This window comes from Gallus gallus, chromosome 14 (genome assembly GCF_016699485.2).
Source record: "Gallus gallus isolate bGalGal1 chromosome 14, bGalGal1.mat.broiler.GRCg7b, whole genome shotgun sequence".
In the NCBI taxonomy this organism is placed as follows: Eukaryota; Metazoa; Chordata; class Aves; order Galliformes; family Phasianidae; genus Gallus; species Gallus gallus.
In genome coordinates, this window is record NC_052545.1 from 10,599,886 (window position 1) to 10,612,136 (window position 12,251).

General features: G+C 40.5%; 1 protein-coding gene across 3 annotated transcripts in view; it reads right to left on the reverse strand.

The window, feature by feature from the left end:
- Positions 1–12,251, reverse strand: part of METTL22 (methyltransferase like 22) — a 660,197-nt gene that overhangs the window by 479,366 nt on the left and 168,580 nt on the right. For all 3 annotated transcript variants that reach the window (XM_046900661.1, XM_046900663.1, XM_046900659.1), the window contains one exon: positions 8,523–8,619. The gene's annotated coding sequence lies outside the window, so the exon portion shown is untranslated. The remainder of the gene's footprint in view (positions 1–8,522; positions 8,620–12,251) is intronic.

Consider the following 12,251-nt stretch of genomic DNA (forward strand, 5'->3'; position numbering starts at 1 on the left):
GGGAGGAGAACAGGTTGCTTTTTTCCCCCCCTCATTTTAGTCCCACAGTTATTTCAGAAAAAGAAGTCACAGACAGCAGCTAATTGTGAGCCCCAGAGAGCAAGAGGAAGGCAGCTCTCTGCCCAGGGACAAAAGAGCACTTTTATTTTCTGGTAGAATCTGGACTGCAATACTCACTCAAAAGCCTTCAATTGTATATCAGGCCCTTAAGCGTTCATATTTAAGACTTCTGAAACAATAACAGTTTGTTTTTTTACTTCACTCTCATTTTTTCTTTCTTTTGGTTAAAAGTTATGGATACTTTCCAGCTTATCCTCATCCTGACTCTGTGTAATTTTCCACATTTACAAGAGAAACTTGGTTCCATGAAGGAGAGAACTTGAAAACCATATGAAATAGCTCAAAATTCATGACAAAAAAAGAGAAAGAAACTCAGAAACTCCACCAAACCCAGCTACCTCACTCCTTTATCCATGTGCCACTCTTCTCAGAAGTACACAAATAAAATACCCTAACGTACAGCAGGCCAGGTTTTGTGAGAAACTGACAAAAACACAGAGTTGGTGCTTTCGTAGCAATGTCAGCTCATACAGGAGCAGAGGGAAAACAAATAACCCTGCCTAGTTTCACCAGTGTTTAATCAAAATCTGACTTCTTCCCCTCACCAATTAAAAGATTTGCAAAAGGCAGAGGAGAGGAAAAGATAATAAGGTGAAAAGTGATGAGGGAGAAAGAGGGCCGCATCAATAAAGACACGTTTTTGTAACAGTTGCCTTCTCTCCAGAATGAAGGGAGAAGTGCAAAGAATCTCCTTTCTCCAGCCACACAGAGGAGCCGTGCTAAATCTCTGATTAGACACAGATTTTCTTTAAACTTTTATAGGAATGAGAAGGTCTCCACTAATGAGAGTTTAAGGGAATTTCTTAAATCTAAAGTGAAGGATATCAGGAGTTGAACATAACCTGAGGGTTTTCCTGTACATGTTCACTAATATTACAAAGAGATTTCTGAAAACCCTCTGAAGATCCTGTTTCCTGCAGGAAGAAAAAGAAGCAGGGCAGATAAGACTTTGGGGAACTGAAAAGGAAAAAAAATGCAGCTATAAAGTTACCTACACAGCCTGTTGTTAGAGGAGTGGGAGTGTTCCAAATGTTATAATTTCTATATCTAGGAAGTAACTTGAAATGAAAAATGCAGAACAAAAATTCTCTCCTTGTCTTTCCATAAGACTAACCATTCCACCACGCAAAACCAGCGCAACGTGAACAAGAACAGCATACTGAAACTGGGAAAAGAACTGAGCCCACTGACTGCACTTGTGGAAATGCAGCACCAAGCCTTTCACACGGGTTTCTCTAGATTACATCAATGAAAAGACTGTGGGTCAGTGGAAGAGCTGAGGAAGCACAAGAGGATTTTTTTTCCCCTTCCGGGGATGTCAGTCAGAATCTCCTGCCCTGCCTGCAGTGATGTGTAACTCTCCCCGTTCACATCCAGATACAAATGAGCCATCTGATGTCACACTCCGGGATATTTAAAACAGAGAGTGTTAAAACAAACAGAATATTTTTGAGTGGGACAGAACTTCAGACGCAACTGACACGTGCTGTACCCTCCCTCTCTACCATGAGCTCCTCCCGTCACCTCCCCTGTTAGGGTGACAATTGTAGCTCCTCTCCTGAGATTTGTCAGAAGTGAGAAAGGCTTTAAGCTGCATCAACTCAATGGTCTACTATCTAGGAAAAACAAACAAACAAACAAAAAAAAAACTAAGCCAAATTTGCCTGTTCTGGTGTTCAATGGAATCACTGCTTTCTAAACCGTATATTGCTATAAAGCACAGATAGAGGGGGAGAGTTAACCTTTGTATAAATGGAGAGCAGTCAAGGGCAATAACAGCTCATGTCAGGTAAGGGAAGCTTATCAATGCTGACAGGGGTAGGAATGGAGAAATCAGAGCACTCACTCCAGAGCATGAAGTGTCAGACTCATGGAGACCTTTATACATCTTTTCTTGGTTTCTGTTTGCTACGGAGAGCTCCTTTTATGTTAGAAGACCTGCCAGGGATAAGAACCACCTTTCCAAACCCTGAGAAAGGCAGCAGCTTGACCTTGCAAAACAAGGTGACTGGGTGTAACAATCAGAAAGATCAACACGATAGCAACAATGATACAGGAGGTGTAATGACAAAGGGACTGGTGCGATGGAAAGGCATTATGAAGGAAGAAGTGCTCACCCGTCTCTGAAGATGTAGGCTCACAAGGGAAACTCCACAAGAGAGGGATCTTCAACCAGAGACCCTTGCCCAGTGGCAATCGGTCCCTTAAATGAGGTCTAAGAGAGGTGCAGCCAGGCTCCACCCCTTCTGGTCACACAACTGAATTGCCATCACCTGTGCTCCCAGGGCTGACCGGGTCCTTTCCCCAGGTGCTCAATCAGTGATTCAGGCTGGGACTCAACAGTTAGCATACACTGGGGTAAGAAATCCAGCCATGACAACTGCTATAGCAAAGAACTCAGAGAGCAGAGCTTTGAAGCTTTCCTTGGAAGACAGGGCATGTCACAAAGCAGCCCTCCAGCTCCTGGGGCCCATGGGCTGCTCAACATGGCCTGTATGAGATCCTCAAGGCCACCAGGATGGGTCTAAAGGATAGGACAGACCATAGTCACAGGTGCAAGAAGTCGTCAGAGAACATGAACTGGAATGAACAGAAACAAATGGCAGCCAGGTGAAGAGCTACCAAAACCAAGGCTTAAAAAGATGCTGTGACCAATTTGCTCTGATAACACCATAAATTGCCCTGAAATAAATATTTTTAAGCTTAGTGTGGGAAGCTTAAACTCAGAAGAAGGTGATCAGAAGGTTACAATTGGAATAGAGTAAAATGAAAGGTAAGAAATTGTGTGGAGTGAGAGGAGGGATGAAGTAGGAGAACAAAAAAGGTCCGATGTTAGAGAAAGTAAATAAATACCTGCATACATTTTTAAACATTATCTGATAAAAAATTAAGGAGAATGTGCCTTTAGAAATTACAGTGAAGTGGTCATAAAGAATCTGCTTGAGCATCCTGGATCCATCACCGGAACCTACAGCACACTGCAGCAGAGGAACCACCTGTTTGTGCAGTGAGACTGCCTGGAGCTCCTTGCAGCGCCACCACCATGCACTACAGAACCAATGTCCTTGCAATGATTCTCATGTATATACACACAAAACACCACACAACATTTCCAGACTGAATCACCAGCTCTCACATACTCAGCATCTAGTGAAGTACTATACTACATGTTACACACACACACAGAAAAAAACACCCTGTAATTGGAGGGGCTGGGGATTATTGAACTGATGGCCTGTACCAATTAGTCTGAGATTCAATAGATTAGGAAGCTTTCACAGGAAAACGTCAGTGATTTTCCTGAGGTTAACTTCCGATAACAATCCTGCCTGCAGTGTTTTCCTTTCATATGTGTTCGACACTGCTGTTGTCTCTTCAGTTCAAGTCTTAAACTCGTTTTTGAAATGAAAGAGAAACCCTGTTCTCTAGAATCAAAGAAAAACTGAGCACTACACCTCCTTAGTATCTGCTATATTGTTACAGTGATTCTGAATAATATTTCATGTTTTCAGTTTCTGCTTAATAGAAATTCTCTTTTCTTGTCACAAAATGTAGGAATAAAATTTTGTTCAGTATTCTAATAGCAGCACAAGTGTTCTAGATAAAAATATAAAATACTTGGAATAATAGTAGTAGCTAGGGGGATTGCATTTATGGACTATTTGTTATTATGTTATGTGAATTTCAGGAAGCAACTCAAGTGAATATTTGTACTTGTGCAATGTTATTTGCTTTGTATATAGTGGCTCATGTAATGTCGGCATTTGTGCAGTCTTTGTATTTTACATGGCTTCCCAAGAGGAGAAGCAGTAGTGAAACCAATAAAGCTGGCAATAAAGTCGTATTAATAATGTATGCAGAGCTATAGATGTCTAGTTATATGACACAGTATTAAAGTGGAAATGCATTGCTTCTTTTCTGTTTTTTTTTTTTTCAGACGAGCATGGATGACCAAAACAATGCTCTTAGATTTTTTTTTTCAGTGAGAATGACATCTTCATAGCACTACATGCTAAGCTACTCTTGAAACATTTTCTAAGTGTGCACACACACAAAAGCTGATATTCGTAAAACTAAATTCAATCCAACAACATTTGTAAATTTGAAAGTTTATTACTTGTATTTATTATTATTTTTTAAGTTATAATGTTTGCTCTGAAAAGCAAACAGTAAAGACTGACAGATTGCCATTTGAAACAGCAGCACGGATACAAAACCTTGCAGAGACGATAGCCAAAGATCATTTTAGCTTCTCTCTTTCTCTCTGTGTGTGTGTGTGTGTGTGTGTGACAAACATTGGTAAATGCTATTTTTTAGGCTCTTGTTCACAATAATCTGATCACCTGTTAGAGTGCTTTTAGGTCACTGCAGTGGATTACTGGAACACATTATATTCACAGTTTACCTATCAAGGCAGTATGTGACTCGCAAGTAAACAAGGAGGCGGCAGTGTGGCCACTGTCAGGGGAGAAGTGGAACTTCACTTCTGGATTTTAAATTTCATCTTTCTGAGAGCATCTCTGAAATATGTATTTGGTTAACTGGTACTTCTGAAATATTATTACCAACAGAGATAAGTATTTTAATTCTAAAGAACAGTTATCATTCTTACCATTTATTATTTAAACCAAGGAGATCCCAAATCTTTTAGCAACCTTCTGAGTTTTGGGACTCAACGGCAGAAAAAAGAAATGGAACAAGCAAAGCCTTCTTCTTTTCCTCTAGTGACAAGGCTACAGAGCAGAGGCGTATGATAACCATGGACCCAAAGCAGCTGTGTAAAAATCAGATTTATTTTATGACTACAGATACCCCATGCTTGCACGCTCCACTGAATTACCAAAGTTGTTCTGACACACACTACCCTGTGTTCCATCAGCTTGGAGTAATAAATACCCAGCTGAACATGTCCACGTCATCAGAGCACAGCGCTAAGACTAATACAAAGTAGTATTTTCCCAGCTTTTCCAAATTGAATTCTAAACGTGCATTGGAGGAGAGTAAAAAAAAATAATGTTTCTGCTGCACTGATTCATGCCCTAGCATGCTTCCATTTTTCCAGAAAGTTGTAAACAACACTGTCAGTGTTCCAAGTCAAAGAGCTCTGACCCAAATGAAGAGCGTGCTTTTGCTGTATTGAGTCTTGGTCAGTGCTTAGGTGGGCTTTGAACTGCACCAAAACTAAAACTGAAAACACTGTAATTGCTTTGTCTTTATAATCTCCCAAGAAAAACAGTCATCATGTCCTCTCTCATCTCTTCCATTTCCTACACCTCTCTCAATTCTCATCTACAAATCTTCTCTTATTGGAATGTATACTCATTTGTACAAGAGAGTCTCATGCCTGTTTTGACTTCTGTAAGTAATACCCAAATGTGTGTATTGGCTTAGCTCAGTGTTACACAAGTAGATTTTCTGCTGTGCTAGGTGCAATAGTTTCTAAGTAAGGATATCAGATGTGATATACAGCCATCTAACTACGCTGCTGAAATGAAGGTGATGAATAGCAGGTTTCCTTTCCTCAGACATTAGGAGTGTTTGTTGTTTATTCCACCAAGTCTATTGTAAGGTTGGAATTACTGTATTCATACTGTCCTCCAATATTTTAGCATGTAATAGACATCCCCCTCCCACCCTTGTTATGAAGCACAAGGAATGACAACTCCCCCTACACCCTCTGCATGATTGCTGTGCAGTATAATTTTTGAGAGGTTAGAATCTTTACCTGCTGCTGTCAAACAGGAGAACTGGGGAGCGTGCAGATAAAAAGAATACAGGAATTCAAAGTGACTGTGATTTAAAATATATTCTTCAAAAAAAGAAAGAAAGAAAGAAAGAAAGAAAGATCTGACTTCATCTTTGGGAATGACAGAGTGTGATTTTCTTATTTTTGCAGAAAGAACTACACACATCAAGGGAGAGCAATAGCCACCTGAGAATTTTTGTATAGATATATCTTCGAGGAAGGAGCTTCCAGCACACATTCTACAATTACCAGGGGACACACCGGTAGTCTTTCACAGGAGGAGGTAAAAAGAGTTATAAGCAGAAAAAGTCAAGTAGTTTGGAGAACAGAAACAAATCAAGACAAGAACAACAAAAACAATAAAATAACGCAAAAGAAAACAACAACAAAAAAAGACAGAAGAACCTGTCTAATTTTTTAAAAAGCTTCAATCTATTCAGTTCTTGTTGGCAAGATCACTGAAAATGCATGCCTCTCTGCAGTGAAAGATGGACCCCTGAAGAATTACATGTTCATGTTGGATGAAGAGACAAGTTTTCGGCCTCTCTAGAGCTTAGCACTCTGACATACACAGTAAGGCTGGATAATTGCTCAGTCCTACAAATACCAGAATGCTCCAATTTAACAAAAAAACTTATGCCTAGAAAAAGCAAGGAAAACATACTGGATCTAAGCAATATTGTAACATTTGGATGAAAGCACATACTGATAGCTAGAACTGAATCTCGATCACCTCTAAGCATGTAAAATACTTAACTAACTCTCCCATCCTGACTGAGATAATTTGAGACTTATGACATACATTAGTATAAAAGAGAATAAATAACTGAGAAGGTGATGGCGACATGAGGAGATGCATTAAGCATGTGAAATGAAGCTCTAAATAAATATAAAAGAAGCTGCAACAACAAAATCAAATCTAAGCTGACCTACAGGAAAAACAATCAAGCAAGACCCTGAGGCTTCTCCCAGCTCCTGCTGTCTCTTTTTGAACAGATCACGTCATTTCTCCTTACTTTTACTTCCCCCGAGCCTTTGTCCATCCTGTCTACTTGGCCTGTAAACATCTTCAGGTTGGGGCTTGTTTTTTAAATAAACCAAGCTCAATCTCTACCGGTTCTTCTGGGTAGCCTGACACAAAAACATGAATACCTGCAGTACTATTGAAAACTAAGAAATATCTGTATTAGAGGTGTCTTGATTTCTAGGAACATAAGAATGCCTGTATAGTGTCAGATCAAAGCCCAGTGAAGTCTTCAGCTGCCAAAAGCAATTGTCCAAGAAAAGTCATAAGCATAGAGCACATACGCAGGGATATTTCTCTAAATTCTCTCCAGAAGTCTTAAACCCTCAAGATGATATTATTTTCTGCTTTTCTATTAGGAGCTCCATGTCAGCGCTGGTGACTTCGTGTAACCCAGACTTGTATGTAAACTGCTTTTCTGTTACTTTATATCTTCCCTATAATTCCTTCATTCTGAATAAATAGGATTTTGCTTTATGGAAGGTGGTTAACCTTGTGCTGAACTAAAAATCAGAATTGCAGTTAATTACCAGGATCTGCAATCTAGACATTTTATACGGAGAAAATTGAAGCACAAAGAAATTACTTAGGCCAAAACAGAAAATGTAATCAGACTTTGGCAGAGTTCAAAACAACATTAAATCTCTTATTGTAATTGCAAAACATATTCCAGAACAAACCAATCATCAAACAACAAAAGGAAATAGAAAAGGTATTAAGGACTACATATACAGTACAGCATTTGGCAAGCTATATTTTAAAACTTTATGAAGCCATTAACACATCTACTAATAGACCACCAATTTATTTTTTAGTAAGTCAAATATATGGCAGATATAGAGAAAATATTTCTTAATCACTTCGGAAAAAGAGGACATAAAAAACACCTGAGAAATGTGCACAACGTGTGTTATTTGAATAATAGAACTGATGCTATCAGAGTGTACTGCTAAACAACGTACAGCAAAGAATTCCTCATCAGAAAGAGACGCTATTCTCCTCTGCACTTCCATCACTTCTTTTTGTGTACTGACTACCTGCTCAAGACCAATAAACGATGGCCAGACTCCGCACCAGCTGCTTTTATATGAGCATGTTTTGGCATCAGGCTGACTGTACCCCAAAAGCTTGGGCAGATGCCTGATCAGTCATTTTCACCATTTACAACAGCAAACATCTATGTACATGTCCAATCTAGGCACCCGTGCCAGCATAAACAGCTGATTAGAACATAGATCACACAGACATCATAGTGCTGTTCCTTTACTTGGAAACACTGCTGTATTACCTAGAAAACACTGAAATCCTCTCAGACATTGTCACAAATGTAGCGTGACCCGCTTACTTACCAGTGTCCAGACAGCCTGTTTGCAAGCTGAAAAGCAGACACAAACAGCACTCTAAAGGCCCAAAGAAAACTTCAAAGTTTACTGGGAAATGATCTTAAACATTTGAAATGTTGGTAACTAATATCAGCATTACCTGCTTTTAAATGGGCTTTGACATCTGTGAAATATCCAGGATGACATATGTGCTCTTTTACAAGTGCCTTAGCTCTGTTTCATTTGCAAAAAGTAAGTCCCCAAAATACATTCAAAATTGTATTGCCGGGCACAGTGATTCTTAACTTACATTGCCACTGTTCAGATTCCTCCCTTGCTTGAAGCATCCTGCAATGTCTTTCTCCACTCATGGTGTCAGCTCCACTGATAGTGCTTCAACCTCACACCTGTGGGGAGAAGAGAGATGAGGTCGTTAGCCAAAACTTGCAAGGCTGGAAGACCACACTCTGTACCTCTACAGAAACTGCTTGCTGAAACCAACTGAAAACTCTTTAATTGATTCAGCATCGTGCCCTTTGCAGAGCAGCGAGCTCAGAGCAATGCCAGATGTTGACGAGCTGTCAGGTCAGCCTGCTGCCCCATTCTGCAAAGGTACCTACATGCAACTAACAACCCCATCCAACACAGAAAGAGAAAACAAGGCCCTTCCAAATGTATGAAATGAAAGAGAGAAAATTTATCTCTCTGAAAAACATCCGTGTCAGACAATACTCACTACAGCTGCCAACAGAAACTATTTTGTACCAGGCTATTTGGGACAGCTGAAAAAATTGGTGACTGACTTTAGTGAAGTTGTGGATTTTTTTGGCACTCTATGACAAATAGTGAAGCAGCACTGTGCCTCTGGAAGGAGCTTTTTCCTTGGAGTCTTGTGTCAGTCTGTGGGCTTTTATGGATAAATAAATGCCGACATGAGAGCAAAGCCCTTACTCTATTGATTTCCAGAGAAGCTAAGGTGAAGAGGACTGCTGCAGCCAAAAGTCACCCAGAATTGGCCTAAAAAACACCTGAAATACTTTTTAAAAGCTTATGATATAATGGAACAACCTTCTCTATCCTTAGTATTTTCTTTTTTTAATGATTTTTATGGTTTTAGCAAGTTTTTGGAGACGTGAAGTTAATTCTTTTGAAAAGGAAGTATATAGAGAAAAAATACACATCTGTTTCTCTTAAGATAGTCTGAACAAAAGGTTTGAGAGCAAATCCATTCCACGCCACCAGCTCAGCGCTTTCTCTTTTCTCCAGTCCAGCAGTGGGAACTCACAGACTGTAAGGAAGATGCTTCCCTCTATTCACCACCTCATCGTCCTAGATATATCCCTAGGACAGAACACCTACATGTAGTGGCAGCCAGTGCCAGGTGTGTTACTGGAGCCCCTGAAGCAGTACGGGATACCTATACTTAAGCAAAGGAGCCCTTCCTGCAGCTTCCCTCTGCTCGCTGAGCCTTCCTCCCCAGCCTCTCCAGGCTGTGCTGCTCTCTCTGCTTGGTGCAGGAAGAAGCCATTCCCTCCTGCTACTATGCAGCCTCAGGCAAGCCTTCCCCTCCCCAGCCCACCTGGCTCCGTCCTTCAGGCAAATATCCCCTATTGCAGGAGTTTTATCTTTTAATAAAGAGGAGCACACAAAAAATACAAAGAGCCACAGACAATAATCCTAGTGCCCCGATCACTTAGACTTTGATTTAATAGACCCTACAGAATTAAATTTCAGTGTAAGCCATGAAAATAACAAAACAGAAAATGCTAAATAGTAAGCACAGGCATTCCTCTGAGGTGCAGCAAGGTGGGACAAAATTACAATGGTTATCGTTGCTGAGAGCCTGATGCAGTTCTGAGCTTTCCTGTTGAAACTCAAACCTGCAATAAATATACCTCTTTCTTTACAACGCGTCAGATTTCCTTGCTGCACTATTGTTAAGACATTTGTAGTAAAACAACAACAAAAGAAAAATGGTATATAAATAGATGTATCTGTACACAGCATACCAGAAATCCTCTACAATTTAATGATGCTGTTGGCAGATAGAAGGCATGAAATACTGCTTAGCTATTCCTTTCCCAACTTTTTGAATAATTCAGTTCAAATAATATTTTTACGCTTCAGTCCCATTGTAAACTTAAATGAAAAAACAATAAACAAGAATAACTGTAATCAAGCTGATCACTTCCTTTTGAAAAAGCATAGAGATACACACACATTAAAAAAAAACAGAATTTAGCACTTAGCAATTTCTATTGGAAATTACACAACTAGGTTTCACCAGTGATGAACCGGGCACTTGGTTTTGCTAAAGGCCGGATGCAAACACAGGCAGAACTTGTCTCTGATGCGGATTGAATGCTGTCCTCAAGTCGTGAGAGCAACAGTACTGACAAAATGTCCCCCACTTGGGACCAGCCTACTATACAGCCACTATCCTAATGATACAATTGCCGATGGCACATGCAGGGGATTTGGCCACGATGCTTTGTGGTCTCTGCTCGATGGGAGGCAGGGAGCTCCCATGCCACGCTCCTCTTGGGAGCGGCCTTCTCAGAACTTCCACCTTCTGCCTGTCCTGAGCAATACTTTCTGGCAAAAAAAACTTGCATCATCACATCCTGCTGAGAAGAATGCCTCCACAATACCATATCGCTTCATGTCACAGCACTGGCGGCCTTCCAATGATATGAATGCTTTGTATTTACAAAACACACCCAACACCTCGGTGGCCGAGCTGTCCCTGAGGGGTGCTGCAGATACCGGGGCTGAGAGCACAGCACAAATACATGCCACTTTTCCAATGGCTAAGACAACATTACTCTAAAATATCATAATGCAAGATTTGAATCTTGCCTTTGAAAAAAGGCTGTGAAATCTTCACCTTCATGAGCCTTGTGCTACCTCATTCAATTTAGCATATTCTTCCCTCTCTTGAGCTATCAATGATATCTTATGCAACAATCCTATGAAATTGGGTGGCAGAATCAGCAGCTATGAACATAAAGCAAAGGCATGATTTCCTTTGGAGCAGCTTAATCATTTTCCTCCCTCTTGTTCCATGGGCTTTCTGCTTTTGCTCCCCTCAGCAAGTTTGTGGTGGAGGGGGCACTGAACTGCGTGACCTTATAGAATTAGCTACTGCACTGCTCCAAATGTAAACTCCGTTCTCTCTGCGGAGCGATCAAAGACACTTTCTTTTTCATCAAAACCTAACATGTTAACTAAACCACCATGACAAATTCTGTACTATTGCAGTCAAATCTAAATGGCTGTTCAGTGATGCACAACAACCCCTTGATATCTTCTTTTAAATTCTAGCCTGCTTTGTCTCTCTAACACAACCAGTTACAATTATATTTTTCATTCCTTCCGCATCCCTTCCAACCACCTGCGGTCAAAGCCTGCTTCTCATCCAATCAGTCCTGCTCTGTACCTGGCGGTGCAGAGATGACCTGCAGTAAATGGATAACACCACCACCTGCTACCTGATCCTTATGCCGAGTACTCTAGCAGGGTTTCTAAGAGCCTAAGTATGTCAGCAACTGGGAACTGCCTTCAGAAGCATATAGAAATAAAACATAAGCGAGGACCCGATTGTGGTTTAATTTAGGTCATTACTGCCCTAGATTTTCTGACTCAGCACTTTAGCTACCTTTAGCTTACATAGGATATCGCCACGCTTCTCAATTAGGATCAAATGTACTAATATTACAGAAAGTAGCCCATAATATTTCCCAGCAGTGCTCTTTGACAGAAGTCTGATATTGGATTGACCAGACTGATTTGAAGTAGAGAAAAGCAGAAAAGCAGCAAAGGCAACTCTAGCACAGCTCCTGTTCACGCTGTGGATTAAATGAGCCAATCAGTAAATGAGAACTGCTGCTTCTAATGACCTTGAACCCAGACTGAAAGACATTGTTTGAGGTGCCCTACTGCTATAGCACAGTTGTGGTTTCCAGGGCTACTCAGATCCATTCACTGTTTTCAACTACCCAAGAAAATAATGGCAATACGTATTTTACTTAATTTTCAA